Below are 20,336 nucleotides of genomic sequence, written 5' to 3' on the forward strand. Positions count from 1 at the left end.
CTTTTCCTCTATTTCTTTTCTCTCCTTTGCTTTTCTCCTCTTTCTCTACCGGGGGAAGATGATATGCCTCTTTAGTCTTCAATTTCCCTTTTTCTCCTTTTGAATCCTTTGATCTAAGGAGTATTGGTTCTTGCCCTAGGCCACTGTGACTAGCAAAGTATTTTCTCAAAGCCCCTATTTAGCTTCTGCAAAAATGGGACAATAGTACCTGTCCTCGGTGTATGTTCAGAACTAGGATTATGATAGGGGTAGCGGGAAGAGCACTGAATTTGGAAGGAGAGTAAGTGTTTCTTATTAATGCAGTTATTTTTGGTAAGTCATTTACCTTATTTAAGCAGTGATTTCTCCATTTAAAAAATAATAGTTAAAAAAACTAAGAGTATTTGTGAGTATAAAATAATGGATATGGAAGGGCTTTCAGATCAGTGAAGCTCTATACAGATGCTAACTGTTGTTATTATCATCTTATGGGGCAGAGTGGAGTTCCAGTTAGGCAAGATGTGGAGGCACAAGAATGTACTGCAATCCGTACATCTTACAAATGCAAGAGTTTGTTTGCCTCTGCAAGTGGTTTGCCCCTTTTTAGGCATAAAGATGTTTCATAGAGCCAACCATTTATTTAACAATTCCAACAGATCTTTATCTGAGTGCTTACTAAGTATAAGGTTCTGTCCTGGGCACCAGGCACAGCAATCCTTGACCTCCCGGAAAGTAGTCAGGTGAGGGAGACAGATAATTAATAAGTACACAAACAATTGAATTCATAATTCCAAATTGTGATGTGCTTAGAAGGGAGCTGACAGGATTGTGGTAGACAATTCAGTGATGTGGGCTGCAGGGAGCTGTCGTTCGTGCCCCCCTCTAGGATATGGCTCTCTGAGCTGCAAGGAACTCAGTGGCATCTCTGGCTCTCTGAGCTGCAAGGAACTCAGTGGCATCTCTGGTCTTCCCTCTCATCTGTGGTTGGACCTCCCACTCAAGTGACCCAGCCCATCTTATTTTAGAAGAACTGCCCTGAGCCATTGGTCCGCCCCTGCCTGCCTTTCACCCGAGTGGGGGAAAGCATCTCTGGGCCATGGGATCTGCCACTTCTGTGTCTCCCAACACCTGTGCCCAGCTGAAGACAGAGGCTCCCAATTCAAGGGGGAACAGGCCCTTGCATAAGCCCTCATCCTGCCACAGGGGTCCTGTCAGGGTTATGCAGGGGTGAGGGAAGGGATAGGGGCAGAGAAGAAGATTATAGCCGACTTGGCCGATTTCTGCAGTAGTCAGGCCAGCTTCTGGGATGCAGCTCCCAGGCCTGCAGGCTGAGTGAATCCCAGAAGCAACGATTTCGGGGGCGGGCTAGATTTTTATCAAGAAGCTAATGAAGCCTGCTTCCTTCCCATGCACGACTGCCAGGGACAACTTGGTGCTGCCTTAGGTGGCCCACTCAGCACCTGCCTTCTGGATCCGGCATCTCTCAGGCAAGCCAGCAGAAGCTTTTTGGCATTAACTTCCTTTCTCAGCTTTAAAAGCTCTGTTGTCTGAGACAGACCAAGTAATTGCTACGAAATAATCTGGGAAGTCACATCTAGAGACAAAGGGTAAAATGTAAGTGGCAAGTACTCACATTCTGTCGCCGCCCCAGGGTCTAATGGTCCAATTTTGACCGGTGGAGAAGACAACACCTTAAGAAGCAGCATGGTACAGGGAGGAAAGCTCTGGGCTGGGAATCAGAATATTTGGACCGTGCTCCTCAGCAGATGGGTTACTTTAGGCAAGTCACTCCACCTCTCTGGTCTTAGTTTGTTTATAGTAAAATGAGTGGGATAGGCTAGATGATGTCCCTCGACCATTCCAGATCAAATAATGAGATGTCATACTGCATTTATAGACACACACTTTGAAAGCAATACTGCACAATCTGTTCTTTTTTATTTTTTATTTTTATTTAAAGAATGTCCAGAAAAGGGAAATCGAAATCAGAGGCTGATCTTCTGCTGGTGAAACGACATGGGATTCTGCATTTCCTCTAGACAGCTGACTTAAATTCGTTGTGATTGATGCATAGTTTCTGCAGAACAGAAAGGCCAATCCTGAGACCAGCCTCTGAGTGCTTCCTCATTGGTGAGTCCTAGCAAGTGATTCAGTGGTTCCCCCAATCACCAGCGGGCAAGGAGGAGGTCCAAAGCTAGGCATTAGGCAGGCCAGGCCAGGTGGGCAGCAGGAAATGGTTGGAATTTTGGCACCTGCATTGACTCTTTTAAGCCTGTGTGACACTGCCCCTTGTGTACTGTGTGACACCACCCCTTGTGTACACTTGGCCAGTTTCTACCGTGCTCTGTGCTGTCCTGGAGGGTCTACTCCCAGAGGGCGCATCACTCCAGGCTTCTCTGGTGGCCTGGATGGTGGAGAAGAGGGAGGTCACGGCACTTGTCACTGCTGCTTCCTTGCTGTGGCCCCTTGTCACATCCAGGACTAGGGTTCTTTCACAACTTCTGCCCTCACTAGACTCTGGTAATGCTGCTATCGCTGAGCCCTTCATCTCCAGGGAAATTAATGGCTTCCTGCTGGGTGCCTGTTCATTCTTTTATCCTGTCTACATTTCTATGGTTAGTCCCATACAGGGTGAGTTCTGTTTCCTGCCAGATTTTTAATTGTTAAAACATCCAAACAGGGCATGAAAAGCAACAAGGAGTTAAGATTATATTTATCTGTGGTTGTCAACCGTGGCTCAACATTAGAATCCCTTAGAGACCCTTAAAAATCCTGTGCTTGGGCTCAATTCCCCCAAATTCAGATTTGATCAGTCTAGAGTAAGGCCTATGATTGGGATTGATATTTAACAATTTTACGTTTTATTTATTTACTTATGTTTTGAAATAGGGTCTCACTGTGTTGCCCAGGCTGGAGCGCAGTGTTGCAGTCACAGCTCACTGCAGCCTCGAACTCCTGGGCTCCAGGGATCCTCCTGCCTCAGCCTCCTGAGTAGCTGGGACTATAGGTGGGAGCCACCACACCCAGCTAACTTTTAAATTTTCTGTAGAGACAGGGTCTGGCTATGTTGTTTAGGCTAGTCTCAAACTCCTGACCTCAAGAGATCCTCTCACCTCGGCCTCCCAAAGTATTGGGATTACAGGCATGAGCTACCACACCTGTGACTGATATATTTAAAAAGATGTTAATGTGTAGCCTGAGTTTGAAACAACTAATACCTCTGATTAGTACTGATTGTTGGGGCTGGGGGAAATTCATCCTTTTCCTTTTCTTGGTGGCAAAAGCCCCCTCTTTTTTTCTTTTAAAGTTTTTATTAGACAGAGTTTGATATATACACGAAAGTAGGGTGAGTAGAGCAATGAACCTGCATGTACCCATCACTCAGACTCAACAGTTGTTAATTCAGAACTTCAACTGACTGTGATGTCCAGCTTCAGATGACTGATGGCTGACTGGTGTCAGGAATGGCCTGTCAATCCGTAATGCAGCTTGTAAAAACACCCACAGATACAGGATGGATCTGGTGGGCGGTGTATGAAATCTCAAAGCAAGGAGCTTCTTACGGAAGTGGACCTCTAAGGAGTGGACTGAGTTTACACCTCACCAGTTACGTGGGGAGGTTTAATGGCACTGGACTATTAAATCATGCCAAAGATGACTTTTGGAGATTCTGACCTCAAATGTTGCTTCGTTTGACTTGTCTCTTAATGCAGATCTGGATGCTAGCTTCAGAGCCTCTTGGTAGGACATTTCTAGAAAGTAGAATGGTATTGTTGATGAAAAAAAGTGCCCTTGGTCCAGAGACAGATTTCCTTTTCTGTAAAATGAGGAGGGAAAATTCCATGAGGGCCTAATGTTCTTTCTAGCAATGATACCAGAAAGTGAGCCTATGAACCTAAGAGAGTGAAAAATGTCAACAATCTAGAATAGTGTTGGTTGGGTTGGTGAAAAATTTGAAAAAAAACTTGCTAAGGTCAAATGACTTTTATAAAATTGACTTAATTACTTATCACTACTAAATGAGAATTGAATCTTTTCCTAAGACTGAATATCAAACACATGTGCCGAATTCCCATGAGAAAAGTAGGCTTTGTCATTTTTAGTGTTACCACTAGATGGCAGATGTGCCCCACGGTGTTGGTAGAAAACCACCCTGCGTTTTCAGGTAAGGAGGATCTGCAGGAGAAATACACAAGTTGCTTAATAATTTTTAAGTAATCATGTATAGGTTCAGCCGTGGTTAGGGGAGGGAAGGTAGTGGGGTTTGGAGTGAAGATAATTTTTAAAGTAACATTAGGATTTTTCAGGAGGACAGCATGATAGATGTCTAACCGTTTAGAGGTAATCAGTAGCCCCACCTTCTGTTATAACAAAGGGAGTACAGATTGTGGGCTGTATACTAGGGTAGGTGGACCCAATGTGGACTTTATTGTCTCCTGGAGAAGATGACAAATGGTGGCAGTGGCTCGGAGGCAAGAAGGTCAATCCCTTGTGACAATGTCTAGTTGTTTTGCAAAGTAGGCTACAGACCTCTTGATATTTTGTAAGTCTTGCATTAACACCCCTAAACTCATTTCTTGTCTCTTGTGTATGAACAAGTCAAACAGTTTTCTTAGGTTAGGGAATCTCAACGCTGGAGCTGTTAATATATATATTTTTAATGGTTAGAAAGGTCTTTTGACATTTTCCAGTCTACTCCAGGGGTTCAGTGTCTTTTTCTTGGCCGGGGGACAGAGGGAGTGGTGGCTTCATAGAGAAGTTTTGCTATAAGGCCAAAATTAGGAAACTAAATATGGCAAAATCCAGTCATACTTAAAAACCCTCACAGTGTCACCGTGTTGTGGGACTGGCCACAATGAAAAGAGCTTTTCTCCAGTCTGGAAGTAGATTTTTTCTGTCCCTGAGAAAGTTTAAGTCTAAAATCTCTCACTGAAGGGTTTTGAGATCTGGATCTTTTCTTGGATACCTTACATCTGCATCTAGTCAGGTGTAGTATTCTGGTCAGGGTTTCTGTTGGCTACTAATATGTCCTCAACACACTGTAACAAAAATCTCATTTTAAAATAGACTTCTTGAAGGTCTTTAAGAAGTATTTTTCTCAACATGATTGGTGAGTTTTTAAAGCCTTGGGGAAGTATTGTGTAGCAATACCATTTAACTTTAGTGTCAAAGTCTTCTTGTTGAAAGGCAAATAGTTCTTGGGACTCTGGACTCGAAGAGTACAGAAGAAGACACCTTTTTAGGTGTAAGACTGAAAATGAGCAAAACTAACTGATTAGAGTTGTGAGTAGTGTGTAAGGATTGGGAACTGCCAGATGGATGTTTCTGATGATTTGGTTCATGGACCTTAAATCCTGTATAAACACATATTCCTTAGTTTGGTTTTTGTACTGGCAAGATGGGCATGTTACTTGGGACCAACAAGGTCTAGAGAGTCTATATTGTAGAAAGGCCATTATCAGAGGCTGAGCCCATGCCCGTTCTCTCAAGGAATATTGCTTTAGATTTGGCAGTGTTACTCCTGCATGAACCTGGAATTGTAGAGCAGCTGTAGTTTTTGTTTTTCCTGGAATTTTACTACTCATGTTTCTGAAGTCACCTCTTAGAGTACTTCTTCAGGGATGAGGATGTTTTTAAGGGCCTCTGATCGTAACAATTCAGCCTGTAGAGTATATGCTTGTTTTGGAGACGTCAGGATGGTCAACTGTCCTGGAGAAAGGGTAACTGTAGCATTTAGTTTGGTTAAGAGGTCTCGCCCCAATAGACGGAAAGCACATTTAGGCATGTATGGAAAACTGTGTTTTAAAAGAGCTTGTCTTAGTTGATAGTCTGAAGGTTGGAAGAATGATCTTGTCTGTACTTTTCTCGACACCCCAGTCATCTTTACAGTTTTTGAAGAAAGTTGAGATAACCGGGTATTTAATATTGAATTGGTGGTACCAGTGTCTATTTAAAAGTATGAAAGCTGATTTTTCCACCATCATCATGACCTGGGGCTGTATATGGGAAATATGGAGGGTGTCATTTGGGTTGGGAGGAGCCCTGGGCCCCATTATTCTTGATCCTTTTTTGGGATATCTGTCTCAAACCCCCTAGTTATCTCAGATGTTTAGTGGGCAGAAGCTGACTCTTTCTAACATTAGGCTTTCTAAGGCATGGACAATTTTTTTTCCAGTGGCCCTCCTGTTTGCTATAGGCAGACTGCTTGGGACCTGCAGTGGAATATTCTTTTTTATTGGCGGTTTGGAGGCCCAGGTGGTCTTAGACTGTGTGTCCAAGAAGGGCCCTTATTGAGGCATAGGGACTCCTTGGGTTAGAGTTGCAGTTATTCAGTTGGCCTAATTTTTTTTCTTTGTTGTTTTTATCTTTTTAAAACGTCGATACCTTGAAAGTAATTTTTACTAATTGAGACAAGGATATGTTCAAAGCCTCCTCTAATTTTTGTAACCTTTTCTCATTATCTGGGGCACTTTGATACACATTATGTTTCCTATTTTAAAATGTTTTTGTGGCTTTGTGTCAATATTTGTGTATTGTCTGAAATCCTCAAAGATGTGTTTTAACAATTCTGAGGTACCCTCATTAGGCTTCTACTCCTGAACCTTACTGAATTTTTTGCTTGACAGAATGTAGTCTCAATAATGTTTGAACCAGGGCAGCAGCCCTTATTGGATTACTGGGAGACTCCATGTGTATATGGTCAGCTTTTTCTTAGCTTTATTTAAAATCATTGTTTGCTGCTCTAAAGTCAATAAAGATTAAGTAAAATTTGAACATCTGTCTAGGTGGGGTTGTGGGTGGCACATACAGAGGAGAATAGATTTTGTTTTCACTTTAGATCTTCTTGAAAAGTGGGCATATTATTAAGCAGGTCTGAGGTGGAGAAGAGAGAATAAATTATAAATTCCATAGGCTGGACTGTGACAGTATCAATACATTTTATAGGTACTCGTCCTAGAGGAAATTGTCCTTCTGGAGCCAGAGTGGTGCTCTGGCCAAATTGAGTTCCTTGTCAGGTGTGAGAAGGGGAGACCACTTCTGTTGTCCTGGATTGATGAACTCTTGGGCGGGGGTGAGGACTGTGGCTCAGGTGTCAGTAGTGCTGCTGTGGCTCCCCCATAAGATGGAGGAGGGGGAGCTCTAGGTTTATTTAATTCAACCATCATGGCATTATTATTATTTTTTTGTGACTAATCAAAACAGGTTTTTTGTTGTTGTTGTTGAATCATGACTTTGTATTTTTTTCTGTATTTGTCTATTTTGTCAAAACAACAAAAAACATGATATACATGGGATTTTATCTCCCCTTCCTTTTTCTTTTTACAAAATAAATATAGCTGTAGGATGGTATTATAAGTAAGGGGACCATTGAGTGACTACCATTTTTCTGAATCCAGCAGGTATTGGGGCCAAGCTGGGTTATAAGGAAAGATCATTCTTTTTTGATTCATGGGATCACAGGCAGCCCGACAGGTTGTGTAGAGGAAGTGAATTAACGTTTCCCATTCCAGCTGGAGCAATATACATGTAACAAAACATAGGCACTAGTTACCCTGCTCAGCATCCAAGTATTGACCTGGCAAGGCTCCCCTATTCGCCCCGTCACCTTTGATCCACTCAAGGTGGGCAGAAATGACCTCTGACTGGGAATTCAATGGATAGTTTCTGGGCAAGATAGAAGAGTGGATGGTCACCCAGAGTTAGGCCTACTGAGTTTCTGCCAACAGCTCCTTCAGGGCTCGCTGAATGTGGCTGACCAAACTAGGAGAGTTCCCTGAGCTAGGCCTGCTGAGCTTTCACCATCAGTTCTTTCAGGGATTCCCCCGACAAATACAAACACACGTAATTGAGACAAAGACAAAGGGCCTTTTAATATTAACTTTTCGATTTCCAAAAACCAAGAGTATTATTTCCAAGCAGTGATCTTTATTTTCTTTTTCCACTTGAGAGGAGATCCCCTCATGCAAGACCCTACTTACAGCTTAGGGAGGGTCGATGAGACCTCCAAAGGGGCCTACTAATCAGGAGAAGAAAAGGGGGTGCTGGTTGCACAGAGAAAGCGCACCAGAGATGTCTCCAGAGACCAGAAACTGTTTTTCTGCTACAGGCAAGGTTATGCGCTGAAGGTCGACACCATCCTGCCAATAGGGCAGACCCTGGGAATGGCTCTTAGTTCAGCAGAACTAAGCAGTGGGCTCGTCTCTGGGTCTGCCCTAAAGGCAAGGGGGCCCAGGTATGTAGGCAAATGCACAGAAGGCATGTGGTTCCTGGCTGACTTGTCACTAATTGCTACAGCCTCAAATCCATTTTGTCAAAGGATTCTGGGCAAGAGGTTTTTTTTTTTTTAAGATGGAGTCTTGCTCTGTTGCCCAGACAGTAGTGCAGCAACGCCATCTCAGTTCACTGTAACCTTTGCCTCCCAGGTTCAAGCAATTCTCCTGCCTCAGCCTCCTGAGTAGCTGGGACTACAGGTGCGTGCCACAATGCCTGGCTAATTTTGGTATTTTAAGTAGAGATGAAGGTTCACCACGTTGGCAAAGCTGGTCTTGAACTCCTGACCTCACGTGATCTGCCTGCTCGCCCTTGCAAAGTGCTGGGCCAGAGTTTTTAAGGGGATCATGGAGGGTAAGAGTCTGGAAAATTTGAGGTCACCGATTAGTCAGGGTAAGGAGGATGAAGTCATTGTTTTTTTTTTATGAGCTGGCTTTTTGCTGGGCCCTTCTGGCCAGCTGGCATGGGTAGTTTTGTGGGTATGTAGAGCCTAATGGAGAAACTCAGTGGAAAGCTTATTATCTCACAACGCCTTAGGTTTCATTTGTAGAACAATAAAAGAACAGTCTTGTGACAAGGGCTATACATCCTGGGGTAGTAAGCAGTGATGAGCCACAGGTGGGCCAAAGAGCAAACTGGCTTCATGATAACTGTGGGTTGTGTTTTAAGCCTAGTTGAAAATTATTTTTTATCCATTGATTTTATAAAATTTTCTTGGGGACAGTTTCAGAACTTTCTATCCCAGCAGAAAGGAATTTAATAAGCTTCAAGGCTGTGAACTGTGCTCCTAGTATTGCCTTAAGTAGAATTTCTTCTCCTTTTTGCATGAATTGCTGTTGACACTGTTTCAGCATCTTTCTAGCTGAGGGTCTCCCATTGGAGAGTCTTGTCTCTGAGTAGAATGATACCTAAACCATCCATGTGAAAGCTGCCTGGAATTAAGTAGAAGAAAGCCCACTAGCAACAGCCTTGTTTAAATGGTTGCTATCTTGCCTCTGCAGGAAGCAAAGCAGCATTTAAAAAATGCCACGTCAGCTAAATTGGTGCAGTACAGAGAACTGATTATGAAAGCTTCACTATTCCATTCTGTCTCTTTAAATGAAATGATTTTCAAAACCCTAATAGTTTAGATGCCAAAGGAGTGGGAAGGAAGCCAAAGCTAAAGGTTGGGGGGGGATCACATTCCAAAAACAGGGGCTAATTTTACAACAAAAGGAAAAAATCAACTTTGAACTGCTTCAGTGGGCACAGAGGGAATATTGCAGATCTGGGCTTCAGGGCCAGCCCGCAAAACATCCAGAAGACCCTAGTCACTGAACAGGAGCCTGCCAACCAAGGTGGGTTTCAGGTCCTCTCAGCTTGCTGTAGACAACCTTCCTGAGGATTCTAGGTCCCAGATGTGCATTTGATTAGAGCATTTACTTTAGAAAACTTAATTGTAAATTCTTTCTCTGCTCCTTTGAGATGTAACTCTTGTCCCTGCTGCCAGTCAGTTTTATAAGCCAGTAAGTTGCTTACAATTACTCATTTGCTCAATCTAAATGTCTTTTTCTAGGACTGATGATACCATCCCTTTGATATATAGTCATCAAGAAAGATAGTACCCCCATCTCCCAGTCTTGGTGGGAACATAGAAGACTAACTGTGATAAGCGTCAGTTAGCAAACTCAGATTTATCCCATCGCTAACCTCCTCTAAGGCCCTCCCATACATTTGCATGAATTCACCCCAGTACTCAACACCTCTCCTGCCTTTTGTTTCAGCAGTTGAGTTCATCTCTCTCCTTCTTGCAACAGTCTTGAATAAAGTCTTCCTTGCCTTTTAAACACTGGTGCAAATTCGCTTTGACTCTGCTCAATCTAAGTCCTTTTTTTGGGATCTGGAACCAAGACACCTCTGTGGAGCCACCTTTTCTCCCCAGATGGAACTTCCCTGGGAGATGCCCCACCAGCTTCTCTTGTAGGCTGAAAGAACCCACTTCCCGCTTCTGTTCCCTCCTTCTTCCATCTGTTTCCCTGGAAATGCTCATACCAGCGCTTCCTTAGGAGAGATGACTCAGGGAAAGTGAGGGAAAGAGCCACTCCACCCCATCTCTTGCTTTTCCTTGGGTCTGATCTCTATTTCCATAAGATTCTTTCCATTTTGTATTTTTCTTTTAAGTATATATTTTTAGTTCTTGGGCAGGGAACAAATTAGGAATGCTATGCATAGATGAGAGGGAGAGATTTCTTGAGCAGATATCTTGGAATCCTTTGAGTAAGTGGCTGAATGGCTTTACTTTGAGAAATGTATGGTTCACTGGGTGGAGAAGATCCCACTAAGCATGGTGCTGAAGAGCTTGGGCTCTGGAGTCTGTCTGTATGGGCTGATTCTTACCTCTACTGCTTAGTGTGTGACATTGGGTGAGTTGCCTAAGTCTCTCCCTGGGCCTCAGCTTCCTCACCTATAAAATCAGGGCTAAGAATAATAGTACTCATATCATAGGGTTGTTGGGAGGATTATAGGCTTATATGCAAAATGCTTAGTACAGTGGCTAGCACGGGTTAAGCATTCAATAAATTCTTAGACATATTCATCATTATAATAAGCACTTTATTTCCCCTGGAAGGATGCACAAGCACTTGCTAACAAGGTAACCTTTGGGAAGAAATAGAATAGGGAGGGAGATTTTTCTTTTTGATTTTTTACTTACTTGTACTGTTTCAACTTTTTAACCATCTACTTTTAAGATTTCAAATAACATTTCTCCTCTCTGGTAATTAAGGGAAACAACCTTAATTAAGAGCAGAGGAGAGAATTCTTATCTAGAAATAATGCTTCAAAAATCAGTGCTATTTCATACTTAAGATTTAGTTTTGAAGAACCCATTTTAAATAATAGAAAACTAACCTCTGAGACAATTACATAATCCCTTCTTCTAAGACTTTTTGATTTGATTGACTTGAATGCAGAGTGGCACCATGGCCTATTTCTGGGTGGAGGAAAAAATTGTATTGTTTTAAACCTGGTAAGAAAGGATGAGATTTGCTTTTGTTTAGAAAAATTTGCTATTAGCTTCTTCAGGAATGAGAGAGTGTTCCTGCTCACCCTGCCTCCTTGCCCCTGCTGGTGTAGTGGAGACAAGAATGATTTCTCTTTAAAAGGAGCTGGCAGCCATTTTAGATTCCCATGGGCAGTTCAGGAGTGAGGGATAAGGAACTCAGAGATGGGAAGGGTAAGAAAGTTGACCAGGGGTGAGGTTCTGGTTGGAAGGGGTAAGGGGGTCTTTAGAACAAAGGGGTCTCAGATTTGATTTTAAATGATCTGCTGGGTAGTAATATCCCTTTATTGTCATTGTTCCAGGTAACTACCCTCATGTAAGGGTTTTGGGGGAAATGAAGGAAAGGTACTAGGGGAGTATTGACTTGAGTAAGATAATTACTTAGGGGAAGGAGGAAATCAAATCTACAAGTGTCAAGGGAAAAATGCAACCTCTGAGAGGTACCAGTGATACTGAGTTTCCTCTGTGTCGGGGGTGGGAGACTGAATCCATTTCCTTTTAAATATTGTTGTAGAGACTTCTAATTGCCCCCCTTTCCCAATGTCTATTCTTCCTTTTAATAGAACCCACGCCCTGCCCAGTTCCTCCAGTTAGCCATAACTATGCTGTTGGAGACTGCATTTGCCTTGCAGCTGGTTGTGTCGTTTTGACCACGCATCTTGCCAAGGGAGAGTTAACAGAATGGGCAACGTTTGCAATTTCCCTTTTACTTCCTTGAAAGGAAATGATTTCTCTTTCATTTCTTCTCTCCTACCTTTCCATGATCTAGAACATGGAAATGGTGGTAAGTCCATTTTGACTACTTGGGTAAGGACAGTACTTAGAAGGCTTGTTAAAGCATAGATGGCTGGGCCTCCAGAATTTCTGATTCAGTAAGTCTGAGGTAGAATCCCAGAAATGTGCATATTTAACTAGTCCTTGAGTGCTGCTGGTTCTGCTGGTTCAGGGACCACGGGAGATGGCAGAACAACAAAGCAGAAGGAGCCTGAGTCCCTGGATGCTCCTGTGGAGCCGAGCTACCTAACCTCTTGTGTCACCTCCAGACTGTTACCATAAGGGTGGAATAAATGTCTATTTATTTTGAGCCATGGTGTTTGTGTGTCTCTCTGTTTTAGAGCTGAACCTGTCTCTTAATGCAAATATTACAGGTAAGGGTTACACAGCAAGGCTGTAGGATGTGGGGAGTCACATGTGGTTGGCTTTTAGGTTCAACATGGGTGAATTTATTTGGAAAAACAATAAAACAAAGGCAATTGCTTGTTTAGTAATGACTTCTTTTTTGGGTTATCACAGGTAGGCAGTGGACTGAAAACATTCTTTCCACATTTGCACCAGTACTTGTTTTCTTGCCTTGGGAAAAATCGAAAAATTTGCATGTTCTTGTGTTCTCATTTGTTAAGTGATGCATGTGATTTTAGTGTTGTTGTCCAGAGAGGGGTACTTTGGGCATTGTCTTAGAAATTATTGTAAATTTAAACATTTCCTGAATGTTTCCTAGATACCAGATACTGTGTGCTCTACATGCATTATATCATTAATTCTCTCAACAGCCCTGCGAAGAAGTGTTACTATTATTTCTATTTTATAAATGAAGAAACTGAGATTTGGAGGAAACAAACAGGTCAAGATTCCATTCCAGGCCTGCCCATGGCCTGAACTACTTGGCAATATTCTGTCCTCCTGGCGAATGACCTGTTTGCAAGATCATTTTCAGACTCAGTGTATTGGGCCTAACATTTGTTAACAACAGGATTTGGCTATTCTGTTTTGCATTGCTATAAAGGAATACCTGAGACTGGGTAATTTATAAAGAAAAGAGGTTTATTTGGCTCATGGTTCTTCAGACTGTACAAGCATGACACCAGTATCTGGGTTCTGGTGAGGCCTCAGGAAGCTTTTAGTCATGGTAGAGGGGAAGGAGAGCTGGAGCGTCACATGGCAATAGAGGGAACAAGAGATGCCAGGCTCTTTTTAACAATTAGATCTCACATGAACTCACAGAGGGAGAACTTGATTATTATTGTGGGGAGGGCACCAAGCCATTCATGAGGGATCCACCCTCATGACCCCAACACCTACCTCTAGGGCCTGTCTCCATCATTGGGGATCACATTTCAACGTGAGATTTGGATGCTATATACATACGTGAGATTTGGATGCTACATACATGCTATATCAGTGTGTATGTTCAAATGCAAATATATTTTCCCCTGAGCAGTCAGCCTGACATTGCACAATCTAGCCTGCAGTGCTTAGGCTCTAGAACCTGATATGGGAACTGTTAGTTGGAAATAAGCAAAGGGCATGAAGTTTAAAGGGGAACAAATGGCTTTGGGTTGCCTGGATTTAAGGCTGTGAAAATTTACTACCCTATGAGAACACTGGATTCCATTACAGTGTTGGATTTAGTTAGTAATCACCTGTCTATGGGGGAAACAATGAGGAAGCCCATCTGGCAGGTTTGAAGCAGCGGCCATGGTAATTTTCCAAGTTATCTGCCTCAGGAGCAATGTTAACCCCAACAAAGGCCAGTGTGAGAGGAAGTATTAATCCTCATCACAACAAATCCATATATCTCTACAACAACCTCTCTTGGTTCTTGGCTTCTGGCTGCTTCTGAGAATCAATTTTCTCTTCAGACTCCTGTTGTTTTCTTCAAGATTTACATGTTCTGTTTCCCATTCTCTCCTCTCATCTGCTTGTATCATAATAGAACAAATTTTGAATTAATTCACAATTCATTAATCCTGTTTTTACTTTGATGGGATTATTAGGATCAAGTAATGCCAATAGCAGAGTATATTTTGAGTTCTGCACAGTCCCTGGGAATGGCCTTGTTTTTAAATGAATTCAAAGCTGTGTGAGCCACTGTTCCTAAATGTGCTTGTTTGTCATTTTAAATAAACTGGAGGTCCATAGCACCCTGATTTTGGCTTGAGTCTATTATATATATTTCAAGGCTTTAGGTTGGGGAATCATAGGATCATAAACTTTTTTCATAAAGGGCCAGATAGTAAATATGTTTGGTTTGTGGACCATATGGTTTCCACTGCAACTTCTTCTTCTTCTTCTTTTTTTTTTTTTTATTTTGAGATGGAGCTTCACTCTTGTTGCCCAGGCTGGAGTGCAATGGCATGACCTCGGCTCACTGTAACCTCTGCCTCCCACCCGGGAGAATCAAGGAGATCAAGGAGAATCAAGCGATTCTCCTGCCTCAGACTCCCAAGTAGGTGAGATTACAGGCACGTGCCACTACGCCTGGCTAATTTTGTATTTTTAGTAGAGATGAGGTTTCTCCATGTTGGTCAGGCTAATATTGAACTCCGGACCTCAGGTGATCTACCCATTTCGGCCTCCCAAAGTGCTGGGATTAGAGGTGTGAGCCACCATGCCCAGCCCATTGCAACTTCTTAACTTTGCTGTTGTAATAGAAAAGCAGTCATAGACAATAGTAAATGAGCATGGCTGTGCTCCAGTAAAACTTTATTTGCAAAATAGATAGTGGCTGAATTTGGGCTGTGGGCTACAGTTTGCATGCTCCTTTTTAGACACAAATATAACAATTTATTCAAGTTAAAATTTACGAGGGCCTAAAGCTGCTGGGGAAAAATTGGGGGAGGAAGTAGCTGATGCCATGGTTTATAGACCCAACATGCAAAGCTATCTTGACATTCTGGCCTCTGCTCAAGACCCCAAGATTAAATACAGTAGGGATAAATAGATGATTATGCATTTTTGGTTCAAAATATGGCCTGTGAGTACACAGGGTGGGGGTTAACTTGCTGGGAGGGAATTTGCATGATAAAAACCTGAGATCTTACTTTGTCTTAAAGCTTAAGAGTCTGAGAGGCTTTGCCTGCTAAAGAGATAGCCCATCTTGGGCTGCATCGCAGGTCGAATGGTTGTAGATCAGAGATGCAATAACCCTGCTGGGTTCTTTGCTGGCTCAGACAACAGCTGGAGTGTGGTGTACAATGCAGATACCTCATTTTGAGAGTCCTTTGACAAATTCAAGTTTATCTAAAGGAGGGGGACCACAGTGGTGAGGGGCCAGGAGACCACAATCTATGAGAAATAGTGAATGGAACTGGGTACATTTAGCTAGGGTAGAGAGGCCCAAAATGAGAAGTTGTCATAATCATCATGTGTCTGGATTTTTGTCATGAAAGGGAATAGAATTCCTGTGTGGACCAAGGCCATGGGCCCTTGCACACAGCAGCTGCATAATTAGTACCTGACTGAACAGTGTGCAGAGAGATTACAAGGAGAGAGAGTCAGGCTTGGGGTAAGGATAAACTTTCTCAGTGAGAGCTGTCCATTAACGGAATGGTTGTGCTCATTATTTATCACTGGGATAGTGCTGGGCATCAAAGAGGCAGTGAGATGCAACAACAGTTCCCTTTGTATAGTAGAGAAACCACATTTTTGACATTATAACAAAATAGTTTTTAAATGAAGATAAAAAGAGTGAGACCAGATGGGTTATTTTGATTGTTGGTAAAATCCAATAAAAATATTCTCTATAGTGTACAATGTCTTCGGCTGGGCAGGCATTCAAGTATCAAGGGGGATAATAAACACAATTTTCAACAAATCGCTTGTATCATTCAATAGAGAAGAGGGAGATAATGTAAGTGCTTGTAAGTTTGTCAGGTGGTCAATACCACCTGGATCTTTTCACCAAGGTCTTTGAAGGATGGTGAATGATTGAGAAATGTATCAGAGAGTGATTTTTAACTTTATTAGGAGCTCTGCAAGAATAGTGAAGTTCTTCTTTGTTATAGAACAAATTGTCTCTCTATTCTCCAGGCTCTGTTATCCTCTGGGTCAAACCATGAACATTTGCTGTGTGTTTGGAATAAGTCTAAGAATTTTATATATATTGGTTAATTTATTCCTCTACAGCAGTGATTTTAAACTATGGATGACTTTCTCCCCTCCCACAGGGGGCATCTAGCAATATCTGGAGACATTTTTAATTGTTATAAGTGAGGTGGGGGAATACTACAGGAATTTAGTGGGTGGAGGCTAGGGATGCTGTTAAACATCCTAAAATGCACAGGGAAGCCCTCCACAGCAAAGAATTATCCGGCCCCAAAGTTGATAATGCTGAGCTTGTGAAATCCTGCTGTATAGAATAGTAGGCACTATTGTTATACTCATTTTACAGATGGGAAATCTGAGAAGTTAAATAACTGACCAAAGGTCCTCCATAGCCAGAAAATTAGATAAGCATTTTACTGTCTTGTGCTTTATTTAGCAATGTAAATAATACACCCTAGGAAGCACTGTGTGTGAAGGTTATATCTACCTCTTGGAACTAGCACAAAAATGGACTTCTATTTTTATTTTTGAATTTATACTTAATAAATACTAAAATACATAGCAAGCAATGCAGCTCTCTCTAGATAAGTTTGTTAATGGAGTCAAATCAAGGTGTGGCGACGTTCTGAAGGCCTGGGAAAAAGAGGCCATGGGCTCACTGTGCCTCTTTCCTAATTTAATTTCTTTCAGCTAATCTGTTTGCTTGCCTTTTTGACCATTTTCTTGCTAACTGCACTGTTGTATCAGGGAAGGAAAATCAAGTAAATCAGTCCAATTTGCTGGCGCCTGCTGTCAGACTGGTGGAGAGGACTGAAAAGTTTCTTAGGAGAATAGTCTATAGTAAGCACTAAAAAAATCAGATTATTCTCTACCTTAGCTGGAAAAGGTAATTTGGTGAGTGTCAACTTCAGGGTTGAGTACTCTTTCCCAAGTATTTATTCTGTAAGTCATGAAGTAATCACCTTGAACCTACATCTTTGCGTAACACTTGGGAAGTTTCTGCAGAGCCTTTGATGGTCATAAAATGAGATGAGTCTTTATGGTGCAGGGTGAGGCTATCTGGGTGTGTGGCCTGATAGGAGAGGCCCCTTACAAATTTCCTCTCTGCCCCCATTCCCCACCCCATCTGCTAAGATTTAAACTCAACCTCAGACAGAAAGATGAGCTCTGAAGTCTCATTTATTACTGAGGTTCAACGTTACTAAAATAACCACAAAGAAATGAGATGCCTTCTTCAGATTGCTGAAGAAGTAAGTGAATTGATCTGCGACTTAGAGGTATCTCCTCCAGTTAATCATTGCTGACACTTTGCTGCCTGCAATCCCTATAAATCACAATGGAACTAGAAAGAGAAATGATATATGCAACACGATGGGAAGTGGAAATAGGCTGCATATTTCTACATGGGGTTGCTGAAATGGGAGCCCTGAGTTTTTAAGATGCAGCACCTGCACATGGAAGGCAGGGAATGACACTTGTGTCTGAATCATTTGGTTAGCAAAGCTGGCCTTGCTTGACTGATGGCCGTTTGATGGATTCTGCCCTTTCCCCATCTGCTTCACCAGTTCGTTGCCAGTAGAGAAACATGCTTACTTAGAACCATGTTCCTATCTCACATGATTTTTTTAAAATTATACTTTAAGTTCTAGGGTACATGTGCACAACATGCAGGTTTGTTACATATGTATACACGTGCCATGTTGGTGTGCTGCACCCGCTAACTCATCATTTACATTAGGTATATCCCCTAATGCTATCCCTCCCCCCACCCCATGACAGGCCCCGGTGTGTGATGTTCCCCACCCTGTGTCCAAGTGTTCTCATTGTTCAATTCCCACCTATGAGTGAGAATATCACATGATGTTTTGATAAACCACAAGACCTTTGAACCAGCTGAAGGTGACTGGAGAAGGCGTTTCTTCTCCATTCTGGCCTGCATCAGTGTCCCTTGGTAAGCTGGTTCCACTGTAATAAGACTAAGACAGAGATCTTCTTTCCTGACCAGATGGGGGACAGCAAGGGAAGCTCTGATTTTCAACTGAGAAGGGTCCCTGGCATGCTGTGTCTACTGCCACAGTCATGGCTCTGGAAAATTAAAAAAGACAATTGTGCTCATTGATGAGACCTCTCATCCCTCTTTTGGAGGGATATCCTCTTTCATCATGACTCTTCTTAAAGGAATGAAACCCTCCTTCCTTTGGATAAGGCATTATTTAGTGTCCTTGAAGTATAACCTTTATTCTCACATCCCCAATAATTGAAGAGTTGATGTGTTTGGGACTTGTGATCCCTTTGGAACCAGACCCTGGGGGGCAGTCTCTGTGCTCTGTGGCAGTCATCCTGAATATCTACTCTCTGTGCATGTCCAGTGATTTGGTCTCATTCCTCGTGGCCAACACTTTGACTCTGTTACTGCTATGTAATACACATCATTTGGGGAGGTGAGAGATTTAAGATGAATCACTAGCAGCAAAATCCCAGTGATAAATGATAAGGATGGTGCCAAGGGAAATGCAAGAGAATCAACAGACTTGGTGATTTCACAGCATTCAGTCATGTGGGGGACTGGAGTTCTCTGCAGGTAAACTAAGGAGAAACCTAAGTGCATACACAGGGAAAGAAGAGAAAATAATTAAAGGAATAGTGGGAAGAGGAAACACGAATGAAGGAGATTTTTTGTGGTCTGGTGGGGAAGGTGATTGATTCTGTTCTTAAACAGTTCTAGAATAGGTGAGCTGGTAGTGAAAGGAGGACATTTTTTGGTTAATGTTCAGCATGAAATGGGAAATCTCAGAAGGCACTGAAATTCAAAGTGAGTTTAGCACTAGTGAGGCAGATTTGGGTCTCTGGTGTTGACCTGGTAATAGACTCAAAGAAGTTGGTATGATTGCACAGAGAAGGATGTGCATAAAAAGAAGAGAGACTTGCAGCCCACATCTGAAATCTTTATATTTAAGAGCTAACAGGAAAAAGATGCACAGGCAATGACGATTGAAAAGGAACATTAGAAAAAGCAGGAGCAGAGGACACAGAAAAAAAAAAGTTTAAGGAGAGGATAACTACATTAAATGTTACAGAAAGGTCAAATTGGAAAAGGACTGAGATGAGGCCCTAGGATTTAGCACTTAGAGACATTTGAGAAAGTATTTTTAGTAAAATATTGGAGATGGAAGTCTGATTCTAGGGAGTTAAGAGGTGTATGAGTGATGTAGAACCGTGGGTGGTGAGTGTGATTTGCATATGAGCTTGGTGGATGGAAGCAGAGTTGTTGATGTGGGGACAAGGGTGAGGACGAATGGAAAGGGCGTCTTACCCTAAGGCATAAAGGGAGGTGTTAAACCTGCAGGAGAATGAGAGGAGAATGGTTAAGGTGATAAAATCTAGGAGGCATACAACATGGGATCAAAAGTTTACTGTTAATATGGGAAAAGGGTTGGGGTTCTTCCTTTTTGCACACTGAGGGAGTCCAGGGAACCAGATGAAGCAATGAAGTTACTTTGAAGTGAAGGAAACAGGAGGCGAAGGAGAGAACATTAAGTTTTTCAGTGAAGGAGGAGGCTCAGAAAGAAGTGGATAGGTTATTTGGGGATCAGAGAAAAGTAAAATAGATTGAAATTGCTGCCATATGGTGCGGAATAGATAGTTAATAAGGATGAAGAAAAGGATTAGTGAGCAGTGATGTTGAATGGCATAGATTTATAATGGAAACTGGTCAGTAGACTATAATAATTGTCAACAGCTTGGGAACAGGAGAGGATAAAATGGATTGAATTTAGCTGGAGCTGGGAATTGGCAAAATTAAAATGATTAAAGGCTGGGATTAGATCTGGGAGGTGGACTTCAAGGTGTTTCTAGTGTCCCTATTTGACCATAAGGCTCCCCTTGATGGGTAACTATAGCCTTGAGTGCCACAGGACAAATGACCTCACTAGCTTTCTTTTACCAGAGAGCCTCTCAGAGGAGGGGTTTTCTGGTAGGGTAACTTTCAAAAGTGAGTTTTAATAGGAAGGAATGAGGAAAAATGGGAAATACAACTAAGAGGATTAGGGCAGTCATGACATTTAGAGACAATGAGGACCCTGGGAGAATAGAAGTCTCCCGGAGGGCAGGGTAGCTCCTTGGGCCATGATCTATTTCAATAATCGCATCATTTAATTCTTTCTCTAAGGCCACAGAATAAGCACAGAAAGCTCAGACATGTGCCCAGTGAATAAAACGAGCT

This window comes from Macaca mulatta, chromosome 13 (assembly GCF_049350105.2).
Source record: "Macaca mulatta isolate MMU2019108-1 chromosome 13, T2T-MMU8v2.0, whole genome shotgun sequence".
Lineage (NCBI taxonomy): Eukaryota > Metazoa > Chordata > Mammalia > Primates > Cercopithecidae > Macaca > Macaca mulatta.